The sequence below is a fragment of the Homalodisca vitripennis genome, chromosome 8 (genome assembly GCF_021130785.1).
Source record: "Homalodisca vitripennis isolate AUS2020 chromosome 8, UT_GWSS_2.1, whole genome shotgun sequence".
Taxonomy (NCBI): domain Eukaryota; kingdom Metazoa; phylum Arthropoda; class Insecta; order Hemiptera; family Cicadellidae; genus Homalodisca; species Homalodisca vitripennis.
In genome coordinates, this window is record NC_060214.1 from 73122482 (window position 1) to 73143153 (window position 20672).

Here is a 20672-nt window from a genome sequence, read left to right on the forward strand (position 1 = left end):
TGCAAAAGGCCACACCAGACATTGACGCTAAATCGGTGTTGAAAGTTCTGTTCCACTACCTCATGTGGATTTTTCTTCTGCCCATGAGTGTTTCATTGTGCAAGTTATTGACACCATCCCGAGTGAATTGTGCCTCATCCGTAAACAGAATACGCTTGTAGAGTTGATTATTAATATTCAAAAAGTTGCAAAACTCCAAGCGAAGCGGACCATCCCCTAGCTGTAGATGTTGAACCTTTTGTTTATGAAACGGATAAAATTTGTTTCGATTAAGTGACCGTCCACACCGTTAACTGCGAAACTCCTATCCGCCTAGAAATACGTCGTGTACTTATACCTGGACTGCGATGAACAGCATTAATAACAATATCATCATCAAGTTGGACAGCTCGTTCATAATTGGTTCTAGTACTTGGTAGTGATCCTGTTTCCCGCAGAGTACGAAAAGTTCCTGAAAATTGTTTTGGTATCTGGAATCCTCTTATTAGGGTAACGTAGTTCATATTCTTCTACAGCAGCTCTAGCATTACCATTACAGTAACCCAAAATAAAAACCATATCAGCGTATTCCTCTGATGTAAATAAGTAAGGCATTTTTTTCGCTGAATAAACAATCGAATTATAAACTCACAGAACAATTGCATTTAATAACACGATTCACAGAACCCGATCTCCTGCTGTAGCTTGCAAAACACCACTAATACACAGTTCTAACGTAACAGTACAGAATACCATTGTTGATCAGCTGTTATTCGTGCGTTACCAATTTAGAAATTAATAAAACAAAAAACTGCATTTCGATGATTAGTAAACAATAATGGGAAAATGTTTGCTTCATTTTATTTTCGAACATTTGATGTAAATTTTTATTAAAAAAAAAAATACAACGTAATAAAACATAATATTTTTATTTACAAACAAATTTATTTAACAGTTAATCTTGTTTTCTCAATTTATCTCATCATTAAGGAACAAACATTTTGTTTTATTTTAACTAAATACCGTACGGTATTTCTTTACAGCTAGTAATGTATTATACTGAATAAAATCGATATTTTAGACTTTGATTATATCAATTTTCTCAGAATTAAATTCTCTAAAATTAATGTTTGTCGATTTTATGTATTTATTACCAATTTGTCAAAGTTATTGTACATCAAACTTAAAAAAAAAATTGTTTCGTGCCCTATTTTTTTTGCATTTAAACCCTGAATCCCTCAAAAAACTACTACAGGTACAGTTCTGAAACATATTTTATTAGCTTTATCAGGTAAAAATACATAAGAATCCACGATATTTTTTACTTAATTAACCTATCCAAAAGTTATCAATATGGCTTTATTTTTACTCTTTACCCAGGAATTCAGGCGAAATCTTTCGCTAGCTGTAACTCGCTAACGAAGCGTTTTCGGACCTAATGTTTATATAACATTTTTTTCATTATTTTTACTAGTACAATGTGCTGTAGAAGTGGGGGGAGAACTTCAATGAATCACCCTGTATAACATCTATTTTAGATTAAACTTGCCATTTATATGATTTTCGTTAGATGACTATTATTGAAACATATTACTCGATGTCTATCCGATTTATTTCTTGAAAATAAACACACTTGTGGTGTTTTGCACTGGGTTCATTTTAAACGCATAGTTTTTAACTGCGATCTAAAAATTTATACTGTCACCAGCAAATTATTTTTGCATGGTGTTTTATCCATATTTTAATATAAATTGTATAACTTGCTTTATTGAAATCAAAACATTGTGTCTCAGTAAGTAAGGCAGTTTCCTTACTGTCTACCATAACAAGAATTTTAAGTACAGTGCTTACATACTGTAACAAAACTAAAAATATTGAAACTTGTAATTTTTATCAAAGTTTTCCCATCTCAATATGAGTTAATCCTATATATTATTCTATTATTGTTTTAAGAAGTAATTGATATAATATACCGCCCCTACATTATGTTTGACAACATATTTATACAAGTGGTTATAAAATATTATCTACGAAAAACATTACTGGAGGGTACTATGAATTAGAGTGTAAGACATTTACTCAATAGCATCTTTAAATTCTTAAGTTTAAAAATGTGCTAGCATAAAGACTATAATTGCTGTTATTTTTTAATGATAACCTGAAATCAGATTCACGTAAATGATTCAATACTTAGGTAATATTAATAATATAAGGTTTTTGATTTAATAGATCCGATATTCTATTCTATATATTTTCTCCATAAAAGCAGATAATATCCTTAATCAAAACTATGAGAAGATAAAATATATGGTCTGATATAATATAGGAACTACAATTACAATCAATCAGTACAAGAAGAAATACAAATATGTTATTTGGGTAGATAAGAAATAGGAAGTCTAAGTATATATATATACACATTCATTAAATTTGTATAAGTGGAAATAGCCTATATATATATATATATATATATTTATATGTATATATATATATATATATATATATATATATATATATATATATATATATATATATTTATATATAAATCTTTGTTTTTATATTATATTCTGTTTAAATAATCAGCGACAAAGAAATTATATAAAATATAAACATTTGGACAAGTTAAAATTGTGACTTTAAGTTCATGCGCATGAGAAATGTATTCATAAAGATCTCTATAAATCTACATTTTGAAAACAGTGGGGTTATAAGTATTGCTAGTAGTAAATAAAAAACTTATATTTTTCATTAGATTGCATATAAAAGCAAACTACGGTAGATATATTTTTATGAGAACAAGTAACACTTGGAGGTTAATATTAGCGAGCTGTTTAACGCTGTTAATATATTGATAATCTAAACTATATTAAAAAAAGCAAAAATCAAGACGGAACCCTACCGGAATATATCATATAATCATTTTTGCTAAATATAGTGCGTATGTTTTTAAAAGCTCTTATTATGCTACAGGTATCACATCATTAAAAATTATGGCTTCTGTGGCTCTGAAAAAATGTTTCACATGAATATCAACTTCAAAGAATCTTGAATGACCTAGTAATGTGTACTCAGTATTCATACTTTGTAAAACCAAACTTGCAGTACAATGGCAGGCAGTTGTGAGACCAAAGGAACTGCACCGCTTGTTTTTTTTAGCCCTCCCACGCACTCATGACATCAAAGTGTTTCGATTGCGTACATGTTACATCGTTATAGAAGTTAAGGTTAAGGAACTGTTAGTGTCGCAGTATGTTTGGTAACCTTGGTAAATACGCGTTGTAATAATCTAATATGGAGTATAAATTAATTTTAATAATTGTAAGTGCGTTTTATGGATGAAAATAACATTTATTTTTATTCCTGATTATAAATTAACTTCAATTTTTTAAATTATTTTTTAATTCAACCAGCCGTACAGCCGCAGAATCGATTTTTTAAAATATTTATTATATTTATTGCTAACTAAAATTTATAAAATAATGAAATTAATTTGTTGATATTACATTAAAATCATACAATGATTGTAATATAATAAATAATTTTTATAAATATAAACGTATTAGAGTCTCCTAATAAACATTCTCGCGTCAAGTTTGTAGGAATATTTTCACTAACATATATTAATCTAATTAAGAATAATTAAGAATAATTTTGTGTTTAGTATAGAAATACTAACAATTAACCATAAATATAAAGACTTATTCTATTATGTATTGATTAAACGTTAAAAGTGGGGTTTGCAGATTCCTTTTACAAGAATTACTCGTCTTAAAAGCATTATACTAATCACAAACATATATATACATTTATAATAAATGATGATTTAATATCATCACAAACGTGCAAGGTATATGTTAAATAGTCTGCATCTGTCGGTAGCAGATTTTAACTCAAATTTATTATTATTATCTAAAAGGCTGAAGTGAAGTACAAACGAGCAATTAGTTTTAAATTTACAATAACAAATATTATTTGATTTAATGTATTGTAAATATTTTAAATTAGAAAAAGTTAGATATTAGTTATAACAAATAGTATGTTTACTCCTACTTTAGTTTTTACCAATTAATGATAACTAATATAATGATTTAGATATATTTTAGTTTTACTTAACTTTCATTGAATTTTGTCAGCATCCAATAACGTACAGGCCAAAATATATGGTTACTACAAATATGTAGGTAAAGAAAAACATACTAAAAATACATTTTTTAAACTGTATTTTTCAACCCATTTTAAAAATAGTTTAATATAATTAAGCATCAATAACTAAAATGTTATGTTCTTGTTGCAGGACTTTTGTATTTTTATTCCGAACTATTTTTATTTTAGTATTTTAAATATACAGAAGTAATTTGAGACTTTTATTATAAAGAGTGTGCAAAATATATTAAAACATATGTATTCAAAACTTTTTACCTAAAACTTTCTTTTTCAGAGCCTAGGAAGCAGGGTCAAGGTTTAGCAAAAACTGTCTACAGATTGCACTAAACACGGGCCCACGATTATCATATATAATAAGACAGCACCAATGTACCCTCTCTTCATCGGTTTATGTTTGGAACTCTACTGAAGCCCGCTTATTTAAATCTTACACTCACATCACTGAAATCTAAGTAATTTTCATAGTAGATTAGAAACAATTATTTAATTTTCTTAAAATTTGGAATATTGATACAGGATTATTTATGTTAAAATATAATAATAAGTCAAGTACTTAGGTACTTAGGGGTACCTAAGTACCTAATACCTAAGTACCTAATATGTAAAAGGTACTTAATACCCTTAGGGGTATTATTTAAGATTTATAAACTAACCTGTTATGAAATATGTTTTGTCTCTGTACAGAATATACGACAGAGGAATTGTCTAAGTATTATAAAGGTTTTCTGACTAATATGTTTCAACTTTCTCATGTTGACATCAAATGAAAAATATTTAGTAAGTGTGTGTTTTATGTTCATAAATATGTAATGAATAAATTTAATATCATCTACTAACTCTTCCAACTTAGTAACTCCACCAAGGTATATTGGAGTACACCTAAGCTACGGTATATTGTACGTGCATGAAGTGTGTTTAAAGCAGCGTGTTAAAATTAATCTGAGACTTACTTGGAGTAGACTTCTGCCTCTAGGGAGATGTGGCCTCTGTCCATCAATACTTAGTCTAAACCTTGCAAAAAAAAATTATGGTTGCCTGTAAAGTCGGTTTTACGGGCGAAGATTTTACGTGACAACGTCTTTTTCTCGGTAGAATATATATTGATATGAATATTATTAAATTGCACAATAGGAACAAGGAATTGAATGAAAATAAGAATTGCACAAATTTTAACTATAGAAATATATTTTGTTTACTAAAACATTGTACATAATTTGAAATTAATTAAAATTTGTTATTGTAAATGGTAAAGTTGAATAAAACATTTACTAAAATTGGAATTTGAAATTCTTGCTAAACACAGTACTATGAAGTAAATATGTGAATAATAATTAGATTTAAATGTATGTTTGTGATATTTTTAAGAAAAGTAATAATATGAAATATTGTAGAATAGTTCTTGTACGTTATATTCCCTGTGGGACATCGTATTTCTTGTGAGTATTTATTAAGTTTGTACAATGGAAGAGTCAACAGTTAATGTGATGTAGCAACAGGTGGATCTACAATGTTACTTCAATCGATCTAAAGTTCAAGAGTCGTTGTGGCACTGGCTTCAGACATATAGTGACAATTGTGACATATGGTCCCAGTAAATTGAAACACATCCTGGACCAATTGCATTATGCACCTGATGAAAGAAAGAGAATAAGCTCACTTAGATTACTGTATATTTTGTAGTCTGGGTGTCTGTGATGTCGAAACGATGTAAAGAGATATTGAATTTCAGATTTTATCTATCCCTTCAGACAAACATGAACACACATTCCAGGAGTCTTGTCTGTGACAGCGTCAGAATTTATAGACTGTGATATGACTAAGGTGATCTGGAGGTAATCTTAACATTTCAAAATGTTTTAGTTTTTACTATAGAGCTCCGTGAAAAGATTTAAATGTAAGCAACTAAATAGTTTTATAAATATATTTCGAATTGATATGAACGAAATCAAGTTCACGTACATACACCTAAGTTTTAGTCTTTCAATGACTATAGTCTTGTAAAATTTAGGATTATGGACGTTTCAAATATATGATTGTTGCGAGTATATTGAGTGACATGAGAATTATCGTTCCATAAGTGTTGTGCTAATTAAATACCTCAAATTATAACGTATCTTTAATTTAACATTAATTTAAATTTGAGACTCATGTAAAATATATATTTCTTCAGACTAAGCTGGAACTGATATTTTCAATGTAACGCATTCTATATTTCTTTTGACCGAGGGTAAAGTTTCAATTTTAGTTTCAATCTTAATCAAGTCTATATTCTATGGGGAACTATGGGTAATGTGGGAGTAAACCTGTAATCAGCCTCAGTGAAAGGCCAAGACAGAGTGGAAGAAGCAGGAGTGCGGTTTAACAAGAAAACCAGTTTACCACTAATTTAATATTTCACAGGCAGCCACTGCCAGTTAGGCTGAGTGAGTTGGACAATCTTACAGAACCGTCTGAGGTATATTTTTACAAATCTACCTGTAGAAAAATATAGAAGTATGCTCATACAAATTTTTAATCATACCTGGTAAAAGGTCTAAATAGTTTAGCAGTTAATGAAATAAAGTGCTAGTATATGGTACTGAAAGTAATTAATAGTAGGCCTACAAATGAAAATTTTAATATGCAAAAAATCTTTACTCCTGATCACTGTCCTGATCACGGTTTCTTCAACAGAAAAATATAAGATTAAACTACACTAATAACTTCTGTCTAAAAATCAATATCATCTGTTGAATGAATGACTAGAATGTGACGTAAAATTGTTATAATTTTCCATCAATGATACAATAAAATCAATAATACCATTCACAGAATTCAAGCCTGTAGCCAATAGGGTTTGAAAATACACTGTTAACATGGCGCAATTTTATTCTTTTCACTATAGTGTTATGAAACACAACGTATGACATGTTTAATGGTAGGGAGAACTTGGTGCGGGGGCGTGATCTACTTTGCCAACCAAATATCGAGAGTTACTAGGATCGGGCATTGTAGGCAAAGGAATTGCATTGCTAAAAATATTTTCTTTTGGAGAGGTCATTATATAAAATTCTGTAATCATTATTAGTTTATAAGTTTAAAGTTAAATATCTTTCAACAATTAATTTTTAATGTATTTTAAAATTTTATTAGCTGTCACACCCATACAGCCATCTTCATACAAGTATAATTATGATATAGTTAATTTAATCAATACAAAGACAGCTCGCAGTGCTTCATTTTATATGTGTGAGAATGGCCAGTTTCAATAAAAGTATTGGAAGATACATAATATAATTAATTTAATAATAATATGCTAAATAACTTATAAAAAAGACCAACATAGGTTTCACTTCGTATTGCTTTACTAAGGAGGAAGATAACGCAAAAAAATTACAATAATGACTACATGATTAACAAAATTTAAAAAAATAAGATCTAATAATATTTCAAACAGACGATTATAATTATGAAAATTATTACTTTTAAAATTACCAAAAACACATAAAACCAAAGGAAATCTAGAAAATAAATCAAAGGAAATCAAATACGCTGTTTTTTTTAAGAATTAGATCCCTAGATGTAATTTTTAATGTTTCAGACGAAAATTTATTTGTATATAGTCAAGAAGAGGATGGCTTTGTATTCGGAGTACCCTACTGGATCTGAAAAAATAAGATATATTTACAAAATAAATCTTAGAGCCCTAGTGCAAGGATAAAAATAACAGGTATGTTAAAAGATTACTCAAGCCCAGCCCGCCCGACAGGTCTCTAAAGTTGAAGAAATATCTTTTACAACAGCAACGATGAATACACAATACGATTTATAGTCATAAGTAAAGTAAATTTTGCACCACTACAGTGGTTTCAATAATTATCTGCTTTAAATATATTATCTTGTTTGAACAAAAGGCTGATTTAAATATTACCTAACCTCTGAATAATGAAAACGATGTCACTCAGAATAGTGTCGGTAGATTTTATCAGAGCTGCGAGGATTGTAGTGAGCTATCACCCCATTTCTCGATGTTTCAGTGAGAGGGCGTGTTGCCACAATGGACTAGTTTGGCGGCAAGCTCTACCCAGGACTATCCAACAGTAACAATACATAGTGTTTATTTTATTCATAGTATTAAAAATTATAATAGTGTAGTGATGTTTGTATTATTTCAGTGTCTAAGAAATATATACTTAACAATAGTACTTAGACTTTTAAGGGCAAGACCAGATTTACAGGCATATCTCAGACCTCTATACCCGAAATGAGCAGATGTTTGATTCACAATAACTTATCATATACCAGAAGATTAGAATATGTGTATATATATATATATATATATATATATATATATATATATATATAAAAATTTATAATGACTACTAAAATTAATTTCATCAGATAATCCCTTCAGTCTACCATAAACACGTCCGTGACTGATATTATTGTTAAATGAATTAACCACAATATTTGCAAAGCAACATTATTTACCAAGAATTATTATTGTGACCCTCATTACATTTATTAATATTTAATTACTACGATTATTATGGTTAAAATCATATTATTTATATATATTTGTAAAATAAAGGAATTTTTGCTACATGCTACTATTTATATTTATCCCGTTGTGCTTTTCAAATTAAAAGTATCTAAGGTATGTATGTAAAATATAATGTTTTTTATTATACTTTAAAGCTTAGAATTTTCATAAATCAAACCGTATTTAATTAAAATTAATCCGTAAGGAATATTTTTTTAAGTTCATATATATTCTTAAAACTGTATAATACCCATTTTAATGCCTTACAATCTACCTTAATGAATTCAAAGTTGTCAGTAAATCCAGCAAGCGAAGGAGGTATTATTTTATAGCCTAATCTCTCCAACTTTACAGCTTCATAACATCTCCTCATCTCCTACTTGAAGTTTCACGAGCTCTCCGAGGATTTGTTAGACCTTAGTGAATGTACTTTTGAGTCCTGGTGACTTCTTTAATAGTCTTTTTCAAGAATAATCTATCGTTATCAACATTTTATAGGGCATCTATTACAATGGAAACAATAATTAGAATTTGCACCGATAAGCAAAATTATTTGATTCTATATTAAAATAACAGCGTCTGGTATTATGTTAATACGAGGCACACTCGTATTTATCTCATTTAGTAAAGCCGAAATGTTGGGAATGGTCCTAAAAATACTACAGCTTATATAATGTGGACTTTCATATATTTACTATAACAGATTATAGGGACAAGAGACACCGTATACACTATTGGCCCACCTCAAAAAGAAGATTTTCATAGGTATATTTATAATTTTTATACCAAGGATGTTTTGAAAGGAGTAAGTACAAAAAGAAGAATTGAAATCGATTTGAAATATCTGCTAAAAGTAAACTTTGCCCAGCCTTATATATTTTACTATAATGTTTTTTTAGTTAGACACAGAACATACACTTAGTTTTAGTAAAATAATTCACGAATAAACTCGAAACAAAATATAAATAAGACATTTTGCTTGGACATAAATTTAAAAGTAAAATAATTTTCATGTTCAACTTATTGCTGTCCTACAAACATGAAATTACATACAAACACGTTTCTCATTAGATAAATAGAAAAATATAGTTTTGTGTAAATAACGAACCATAGTAGTTTAAATGGGATTGATGAATGAATGAATGAATTGATTTATTTCCCAAATATATGTACAATATTACAATCCAAACTTTACAATTAACTTCTAAAAAATTTGTATTACATTACCGAACGGAGTTTGATATGAGAACAAATAATAAATATCATAAGAAATAATCATCATAAGAATAACATCATGTATAAAACATTGTCCTCGGGAAATGAGCCTGCATGGGCTATGATGCCTGTGCACAGACTCGAGTTGCTCACGCCTGAAGAAATAACGGACTGGATATACATTAAAAAAATGAATATAAAATATAATACAAAATAATACACTATTATATACCACATACACACGTGAATCCGGAATGAATATATATAAAGGAAAAAAACCGTGTAATTTTAATATGTACCTGTTTTAAAGAATTGAATATTATTAATTTTAAAAACATTTACATATTAGCAACAAGGGTAAATAAGCAGGGTCACCGCAGATTATAATGGGGTAGTGATAATGAATAATGATGGGATAGGAGTGGTGGCTGTTCACATGTCAAACTGTCCGCCCGTAGTTCGTAGACAACACTGCCTCGGCCTCCTCAATAGACAATGATAATATCCACTGGTTAACTTTCCTTTTAAAGATAATTGTAGAAATTTCATTGAAAAAACTAAAATTAGGAAACTGTTTACATATATTAATAAAAAGCACGTGAGCTAAATAGTATGAGTTGGTGTTTGAATAAGATTTAGTTAATTGCAGTGGTAGAATTCCTGTTGATCTACAATAACGTGTGTTATGGGTGTGTTGAGTTCTTTCAAATAAATCATCTAAATTTTTATACATGTGTAGTAAAAGAAATTTTATAAAAAGTTGTCTTATTGTAAAAATTTTAGTTTCTTGAAATAAAATGGATGTTGAAAATCTATGACATTTTTTAAAAGCTACTTTCAAAATTGATTTCTGAACCGTAAACAGAGGATCGAGATTTGATTTATAAGCTGCCCCCCAAGAAATTATCCCAAATGCAAAAAGAGATTGCACGTATGCATAATATACCATTTTCATTTCTTGAACAGCAAGAATATCCCTAAGGTTCTTAAAGGCAAAGATATACTTTCGGGTCTTTTGTTTGAGATATTTAATATGATCTGACCATTTCAAACGGAAATCTATAATAACGCCAAGATATTTATACGAGCTTATTTTTTCGATTGCTTCGCAATTACAGGTACTGTTACTATGATTTCCACAATTATGTATGATCAGATTTTCTAAGACATAATCCGACTGAGGATTCAAAGAGATTGGCATAAATTTTGTTTTAGTTATATTTAAGGAAAAGACATTCTGATCAAACCACTTTTTCAGTAACATTAAATCACTTAATGCTTCTCGTCTCACATCTGCCCATATATTTCCTTTTAGAAAAATAAGTGTGTCGTCGGCAAATAATGTTATTTTCCCGTTTAAATTTAGCTTGGCAATATTGTTTGTATATAATAAGAACAGAATTGGCCCAAGTGTACTCCCTTCAACTACACCCCCCCTTGATACTCCTAGAAAGTCTATATTTTTCTTTTTACATTTCCCGATGCCCAAGAAAGGTAAAGTTTAACACATACGTGTTAAGGTACTCACAGAGCTCTCAATATGACCGATACTTTAGATCGGAAGTATATTTAAATGGCACGAAGTAAATTTTTTAATTCAAATATACTTTTAAAACTATTTTATTGTATATTTTCATGATCGGTAAACGCTACCAAAGGAACAGAAATACCTAGACCGGAAATAAATTACAAGCCTCATCCAGAAAGTAAGGCCCCTGTTGTTATAAATAATCACATATTTTAATTTTCTTCCAGACGCCTACATTTATTTTTCAACACAGTCTCAATTTTAGTTCAAGCATCTGTCATAACTTTCTACAAGTTATGTCGATGTCGTAAAAGTCTGCTGCCTGTGAGGATAACCAATCTTTAACTGCATCTTTGACCTCGTCATCAGTGTTGAAGCGCTTACTGCCAAGACACTCCTATTGATAGGCAGTGAAAACGGATGATCAAGCTACACGAATTTTTTCATCAACGACATGGACCAAATCTTTCGTGATCACTGATGGTCGGCTAAATCACGGTTCATTATGGAGATTTTTCCGTATTTCTTTAAAAGCTCTCATTCACTTCCGCACTTTGCTTTCACTCATCGCAATAGGACCGTACACCAAACGGATATCTGGTTTACTTCGTGCATTGCTATAAAAAAACTGGATAACTGATTTTCGCTGTAGGTGGGTTGATCAGTTGTTTAAAACATCTTAAATTCACACAGTAACCAGCACTCTTCGATGATTTAACTTCAATGGCGTAATTTCGTACGCAAAACAGGATGTGAATCGGCGCTGTTCGCTCGACGCACAAAACGAACCTTACTTTTTCGATTAAATTATTATAATACCCGGAATTAGTCTCTTCTTGACTGAAAAAGACTTTCCAGACTCACTCATGTATACGTTCTTACATTAGGGCAGTAATCCATACGCTACTAGGTCACCGGGAATAACATAAACCAAAAGTAGAATTAACAAGGAAATTAGATTCTATAGGACTAAATTAAGCTTCAAAGACAGTATGTACATATAAATCATATATATATATATATATATATATATATATATATATATATATATATATATATATATATTTATTTATTTATTTGAAGCTACAATGAGAATTCTATAATAGCGTGTGAATATAATTGATCAAATCAGAAATGATTTTTTATGCGCTAACGATGAAATAAGAGGCAGTGGAAATTATTTTATCTTTTTTAACATTTTAATGTGTTAAAAAATTCAGATACAATAATATGTATCTTAGATATACCTACTTAAATTTGAAATAATATTATATTTTAAGTGCTTTCACTACGGACTTTATGGTTTTTCTCTAGAATGGTCTACAATATTTTCATTCTTACTATTATAGCTATTTCATTTCAATATATATATATATATATATATATATATATATATATATATATATATATATATATATATAGTCTATGATGTTATAGAAAAATGTGTGTTTTGCAGTGGCACATATGAAACCTGTATTACTCTCCTACGGCACGAAAACATTGAATTTTTTTATCTTCAAGTTCAATCTATTTAAAAATGATGAGCTTGTGATACACCTCATATTCTATAAGAAATGAAAAATCGTTTGCAAAGCCACGTGTAACTACTAGTTATATAATCAATATACACATAAACAAAATTAAAAACATTAGAAATCAAACACTTATTTTAATGGGCTTACCCTTCCTTTAACGACTACGTTACCTGTAACAAAGCATTGTTTGTTAATTAAGTTAAATTAAGTCACACTCTTGAAACATACTTGTCACATATTATAAAAAACGTGTTTTTATTTAATATGATTATTTTAAACGAGTTTTATGCTCGTTTCTTTATGTGCAAAAACCTTTAATAGGATCAATATATTTTAATTAGTGTAATATTTCATCCCACTTTTGAAAGACAGTTGCTTATCGTTATTATGCCAAAATAGAAATATGCTTTATTCTAGTTTATTATAATTAATTTGGGTTTGTGATTCAGCTGTTAAAAAAACTAAGATTGTATATATTAAAAAGTTAAAACTCAGTGAATGTAAATTATTTATACATTAAGGATATGAAATAAAGTTTTATTAAAGTGCACTGATAATTTTAGTTTGTTATCAAAAACAAATAAATCAAATATACAGAATATTTAAAGACAAGTTGCAAATAATATACAAGCATGAGTAGGTTAGAGGCTCTGTAACACCGGAAAAAATAACCCAAGCCTATGCTAGCTTAGTTCTAAAATTATATCGGGAGATGACACAGGCAGACATACAAGATCGATTTAACCCTTCCTAATGGATACAAGCAATTGTGGTATTTCGTACAATACACGCACTTGGTATGATTTACTGAAAACAACTTAATTAGTAATAAACAATCAATTTATACAATAAAAATATCCCTTCAAAATTTCAACTTCACTGATATTGTACTGAAATTTCAGCTAGTAGATAATATTGTGTGTATATTATAGCCAAAAATAGAATGAACCATGATTTTATTTCACCGAAGGATAAGACTTTAAATTAAACACCTTCTGAATTAGATTATAGTGAGGTACCAACACCATAACCTTGTATTCTTTTGTGCATGTGTATTATTCAACAAACGAGAACAGTCAAAGTGAAACAATGCACATTTTATACAGTGACAGAAACTGAACAGTGTTGCATATTATGATATAGTATTGAATGGCATATACCGGTTACCATGGCAACGGGCCGTGCACGCTTGTTCTCACCTGCCTTTGACAACACTTCAAATGCTGTCTAAATATGTTTCCAGATTTTCAACTATGGGAACTCTATTTTTCTTTTCTTTTTTTTTAAAGGAGAGGCTAATCAATCCCTAATACCTACAAAGTAATGAAATATTTAGTTTTTGGAAGAAAACCTTGCATATGTAATATGGAATACTCAAGAAGAAATATATTATTTGTTAAAATTGAACTTAAAGTGATGAAGCTTTTGAAATAATGAAATCTAATTATTTACTACATTTTGAAGGTAATAGGAGTTTTCGGGCTTTTACCAATGTGTAAATGTAGTTTATTCTAAAGACAAATTATAAGTGCCGTCTGATTACAAGTTTTTATACTAGTAGTTTCCCATGGTTTCGTTCCAATGTAATAGGGAACTAGTGTTTCTAGCTCAGTAAGAAGAGTTGGGTAGATTTAGGGAAAACTAAAATATTATCATTTTCTTTTTCATGAGATTTAAGTCACCTATAAAACTCTTTCACCTAAAAATATCGTTTGGGATGCAAAAAAGGTTATAATAAAAAGCGCATGAAATGTTTCAAACGTTACAGATTAGTTTAATGTTTTTCTGGGATCATAAATAACGTAGGTGTGACCTTTTTATACAAGTGCCACCATAATGGAAATTTCTTTGGTTAAAAAAATTCGTATACTTACTGCTAGTTAAGCCCAAAAAGGAGTTATCAAGACCAATGTGGCGTAGTCTGGTGGTGAGTTCGAAATAGGAATATATGCATATATGCTAACTAATTTTAATACTAAATTTAAAACAAAAATGTTTTTACTCTCATCAAGAACAAATGTTGTATTTACGAATTTAAATAAGGGAGTAATGATTAATAATAACATTTCTCGTACAGAGAATACGTAGAATTTTAGGTTTTTATCTGAGCAGATAATACTCTGAGAAAAGAGAGAGGATTTCACACCTCACTTTACCAGCCACCGAGGTGAGCTCTTGGCGGTCGTGTTACATTACCGCACAATCTTTTTAGCTTTATTGCTTTACACTGTCTCGTGATCCGTAATGTTTTCAGGGGGATTTCTTTTGTTGTAAATGGCTTTATAACCACTCTTAGAACACGATGTATTACATAAATTTATGCATTTCATTGGTATTTCTCACAACAAATATGTTTGATCAAGTTTATCACTTAGTGTACTTGGACTAATTAAAACTGCACTAAAAAAGTTCTGCACATTTTATTCTTTCTCTTAATGTCTGTATATGCACACAGTATCTTAAGAACGCTTTTGACAACAGACGATATTGTACATTGAAATTAATTATTTTTTACGTAACATTGAGTTTGAGGACACATATACATGTCACTGCATTAAAATATCTTTATAATGTCTTTTTGGCTCATTATTGCAATGAGGAAACCTCAGGAGAAATGAATTTGCAAGAAAATTAAGTACAAGAAAAGTATAGCTTACAACGTTTTTCATAAAATATTTTAACTCCACTTTACAAATTGTACTTACCATTTAAATTATTTTAATTGGGAGAGCGTTAGCAAAGCACATTACTCTTTTTGAGTAGCGAAAGTTTTTTTATATCTGTCTGTCTGCTTGCACAAAAAAGATACCTTAGACCTGGCCCTTTTGTAGCCTATAATAATCCACCAACGTCTGAAATTTTATAATCTCAACGGAAAATAATTCTTATTTGAATGTTATTATCATATTTTAATAAATATTTTATATCAGTGTCATTGCAGTCAACCATTTGCTGCTAGTAAGTAAAAAGGTTTTATTTTAAAGAACTCTAACAGCACTATGTGGTATAATGTTTCTATATCATAATCATATAAACTTTTTAATTTTTAAGGGTATATAATTATAGAAATAACTAGTAGGTTAGTAATTTTTAAATTCGAATGTATTGTTAAAATTTTCCTCTACACCCCAAACAAGCTATATAAATATATTATTCCATATGATAAAAGAAGAGATGGACTTTTCATAATTGGAAAGTGTAATTGATGTAATCTTTTAGTAATGACTTACAAGTCAGACGTACTTAGAGTTTATGTTAAGATTTACTTTAGAAATCTACTTTACACTTTACACTTACTTTACACTTAAGGTAAAGTTTTAGTTAATTACTTCGGTAATCTCTTTTAAATACTTCCTCCATAAAAACAGATAAGCTCTTTTCTCAACACTAAGAGTGGATAAAATATATTTCCAGAGAGAATATTGATTATTAAAGTATATAATACGCTACTACGGCAGCAAAATTACCTTATCCACGAAAATTTAATTACAATTACCAATGCTTTATGCCTTTTCAACAAATAAAATGTTCAAATTAAAGTGTGCATATACTTTCAAGGCAAAAAATTCCATGGTGCTGAAAACACCTAACAAAGAAAGTAATATACGAGTCATGGAAGTAGATGCTTTCTTTTAAGAAATAACTTTTAATACCTAGGTGTAAATATATTTTATTGATTGGGGCATCAATACAAACGCTACTACGCGCCAGAAATGCCTAAGCCCATAATTTGATTTAACTTGCCTTAAGTAGATGCTTATTTCCTCTTGTAGAATATTTATACCAGTTTATAAATGTATTTTCTTAATCAGGCCAACAATGTAAACCGTACTGAGATACAGGCTGCTGTTCATTAAACTAATATGGAATATTGCACAGAAGAAAATTGTGTGTATCATCGGTAGGCCTACTTGTATGATTGTTTCGATATAAGACGTCAATGACTAAGACATTTTTATTTGAACTTAATGATCAATTATTCTGAAAGTGATCACGATATTGGAATATTTTGCAATGATTATGACTTGTTTTTATATGTGTTTATCAATGCAATTAAAATTATATACCTATGATGTACATGTTAATCATTATAAAAGCCAAGAGTAAGTATTTTTAAATCAACAATTAGAAAATAATAGGTCTTCTGTGTTCAATACAAAATTGAAGTAAATTTTGCACTACTAATGCATATTATAAATAAGGTTATATATGGTTGATGTACATTAGAAAATTTCTTCGATATAAATATATTAGTATGCCGGTTAACATCTAACACACAAAGAAGACAATACAATTAATTAGATTTTACCGAAACCGTACCAAAATATAGTATCTACACATGTGTACTAAAAGAAATGTCTAATCTTTAAAATCCCACAATGACAGTTTTGGCTACATGTATCACCTCATTAAAAATTACAGCTCGTGTGGCTCTGAAAAAACGTTTCGCATGAATATTAACTTCAAAGGTGCATGAACACCTAGTAATGTGTATTCAGTATTCACACTTTGTAACACCAAACCTACTGTACAACGGCAGGCAGTTGTGAAACCAAAGGCCTTGCACCGTTTATCTCACACACTCATTACATCAAAAGTGTTCTGTTTACATGCATATGACATCGTTATGAACGTTGAGGTGAAGGAACTAAGTGATGCATGTTTGACGACTATAGTGACATACAATATAATAATATAATATAAATACATATTTATTATATATGCCTGTGAAGGATGAAACCAATATTTTCATTTCTATGTACAACTTAATTTCAGTTCCTTATTTATATGTCATAAGTGAAACGACCCAAGATTTTGTAAAAGCAGCACCTATTATTTCGTCAATAAGAAAAAATTTTCTCTATAGTACCCAATGTATTTTTACTATTGATTTTTTATCATTCAAATTTTAATAAGCATAGTAGATTAGGTTGAGTGCAGTAAATAAGTTTTTAAATTGAAACTTAAATAGCCTGATCATACAATTGTGTGAATTGTGTAGCCATTATTTTTATAACTAGTTTGTCATAGATCTGAGCTTTATAGCTCAGCCAAGATTATTTATTAAATTATTGTGTATTGATATATTGATAGGTGATTTTATGAAATATATTTATTGAATGCTTCGTTAGCGAGATAAAGCTAGCGAAAGATTTCGCCCAGATTTTCACTATAAAGATTAAATGAAACAGGACAAAACCCATTAGAATGGTAGTTAATACAACAATTTTATCCTTTCTTATGAAATTTAAATTTAAAAAATGAAAAAACTAGGCCCCAGAACTGTAGGTCTTTTATTTTGCAAAATAACGTGCTTAAAAACCTTAACATTTACTTTAAGCAAACACGTTTTCGACGTGACAACCTATAATTTGATTAAATGGCAAACCATACTTTAAATATTTAACATTGTATAGACTGTGATTCTGAGAAAAGTTATGTGAATAAAGTCAATATCGTACGAATTATAATTAAAAAAATGAAATTTAATATAACTTTGTATTACCATCCATAAAAGTAAATATTAGGTACTGTTTTATCAATAAAACGTATTAAAAAAATAAGCTGATACAAATTTATTTTACCATTTCTTTACCGTACTACAATAAACATAACTAGTTTCATTAAAGATTAAAAAATTTCGCCATTACGGTTTGTACACTTGTTTACACGCTCCAATATACGTTGTGTCACATTTGCCAGAAAATATTTGTTTTCGTCATGAGGGCAAACTATAATTGTATTTAAAAGATTTTAGGTCCAAATACTATGTCTAAAACATTGGTGATGTAAATAAAAATTAATGTTGGAATATATAAATTATTTATAACAAATGTATATAAATTTTACTTTTCCCATTTAATAAACATATTTTTTTTATTACTTTTAAAGGTATGAAATTCAAATATCACATGAGTAGTGAAGACGGTATATATTTTTATGCTAAGGCTTTTTAATTTAGATTCTTGTTTTATGTTTAGAAAAATAATTGAGGCCTCTTACTATATATAACAGGTGGTTTGCAAATGTTTTAAAACATATTTAATCAAATCCTTTACCCTCTAATAACAGATGTTTTATAGTCAAGGAGTCAGGGTCGAGGATTAGCAAACACTGGCCGCAGATTGTACTAAAAACAGGCCTCAGATTGCAGCGCTTTATCTCTCTACTTGGGTCGATTTCTGGCATTCTACTAAGAACTGCTAATTTGCATCTTAAACATACAGCGGTGTATTTTACGTAGTTTACGTGTACTTTTTTCAAAATAATTTGCTAATAATTTTTTTAAATAATGAATTAATTAAAAATTTACAATATTATAACAGTATTATTGCAGTTGAAACACAAAAATTACATTAAAGTCAAGTACCTTACGGTATTATTTAAGACTCAGAAACTAAAACATAAAGATATATTTAAATTTTAATTGCAAAGCATGCAATGGAGAATTGAATTATTGTCTAAACAATATCCAAGTTTTCTTATTAATTTGTTTTAAGCTTCTCTTACTTATATAGAATAAAAAATGTGTTTTGTGGCTTGTATGTTTGTGTTTTAATTTTATAATTATGAAATGAGCTAAATTATACACTGAAAATTTTTAGATAGATAATTTGTTGCGATAAACAACAAATTATAGTTTTCATTTGTGTATTTATGGCTTTATTAATATTTAAATTAAATTACTTAAAATTTAACTTACTTGTAAGAGCATATAATCTACTAAAAATGGTTAGTACAAAAGAAAAATACAAAAAATGTTATGTATGCAGTAGAATTATTTGTTAAGCTTGTCTTAAATCATATTGCTTTCGAATATGTTTTGATTCTTACTAATATTAATACTGCTAATATATTTGTATCTTTCTTCAAATATAGCTACTTAGTAACTCCACTAAGGTAAATTGCGGTAAATCCAGGTTACGGTGTATTTTACGTGTATGAAGTGTGTTTAAACCAACCTGACCATTACTTGGTGTAGAGTTTGCGTCTAGGGAATACTAGACTCTAACCTGTGATATTAGTGTAATCTAAACACAAAGAGATTCTAAAATTTTTTTTTAAATACAAATCCCCAGTACTCACAGACCAGCGTAACAACATGTGCCATGAAGTAAACTGTGTATAATAATGAAATTTTTACAAATTATTTTGGACAATAATAAAGTAAAATATAATAGTGTAGTCCGTCTACGGTCTGTGGAATATTTATTATTTACAAGTATTTAGGTGTGCGCAATGACAAAGATAGCACGGGTAACATAATATAGCAAATATATGTTTACGTCACATCCATGAATGTAAGGTTAAACTTTCGTTGTGACAATTATGTCACACATATCGTTAAAATTGTGACAGATGGTCCTAACATATTGAAACATGAATGGGTGATTTTTTTAATATTCAATGATATTCTAATTTATCTAAAACAGTTTTTTCTGCAAAGGTGCGTTTATACTTAAGCTCGTTTCTTTACTTTGTAACAGCTTGCTATCTGCTGCTAAATATGCAGTGATCTTGGGAGAGTGTTATAAAAACATTGCTTTTTAAAACGTAGCCAAGCTGTCGATAATGGTTTCTTTGATTTTAATACTAATTTATTCCATATCTAATGCTAAAGAAAATATATATTTCTCTAACACCTCTATGGCTTTCTGCTTATTTTTACACATTTCTCATTACAATGTGTAGAAAACCTATAGCTCTAATGAATGCGTACATTACATAG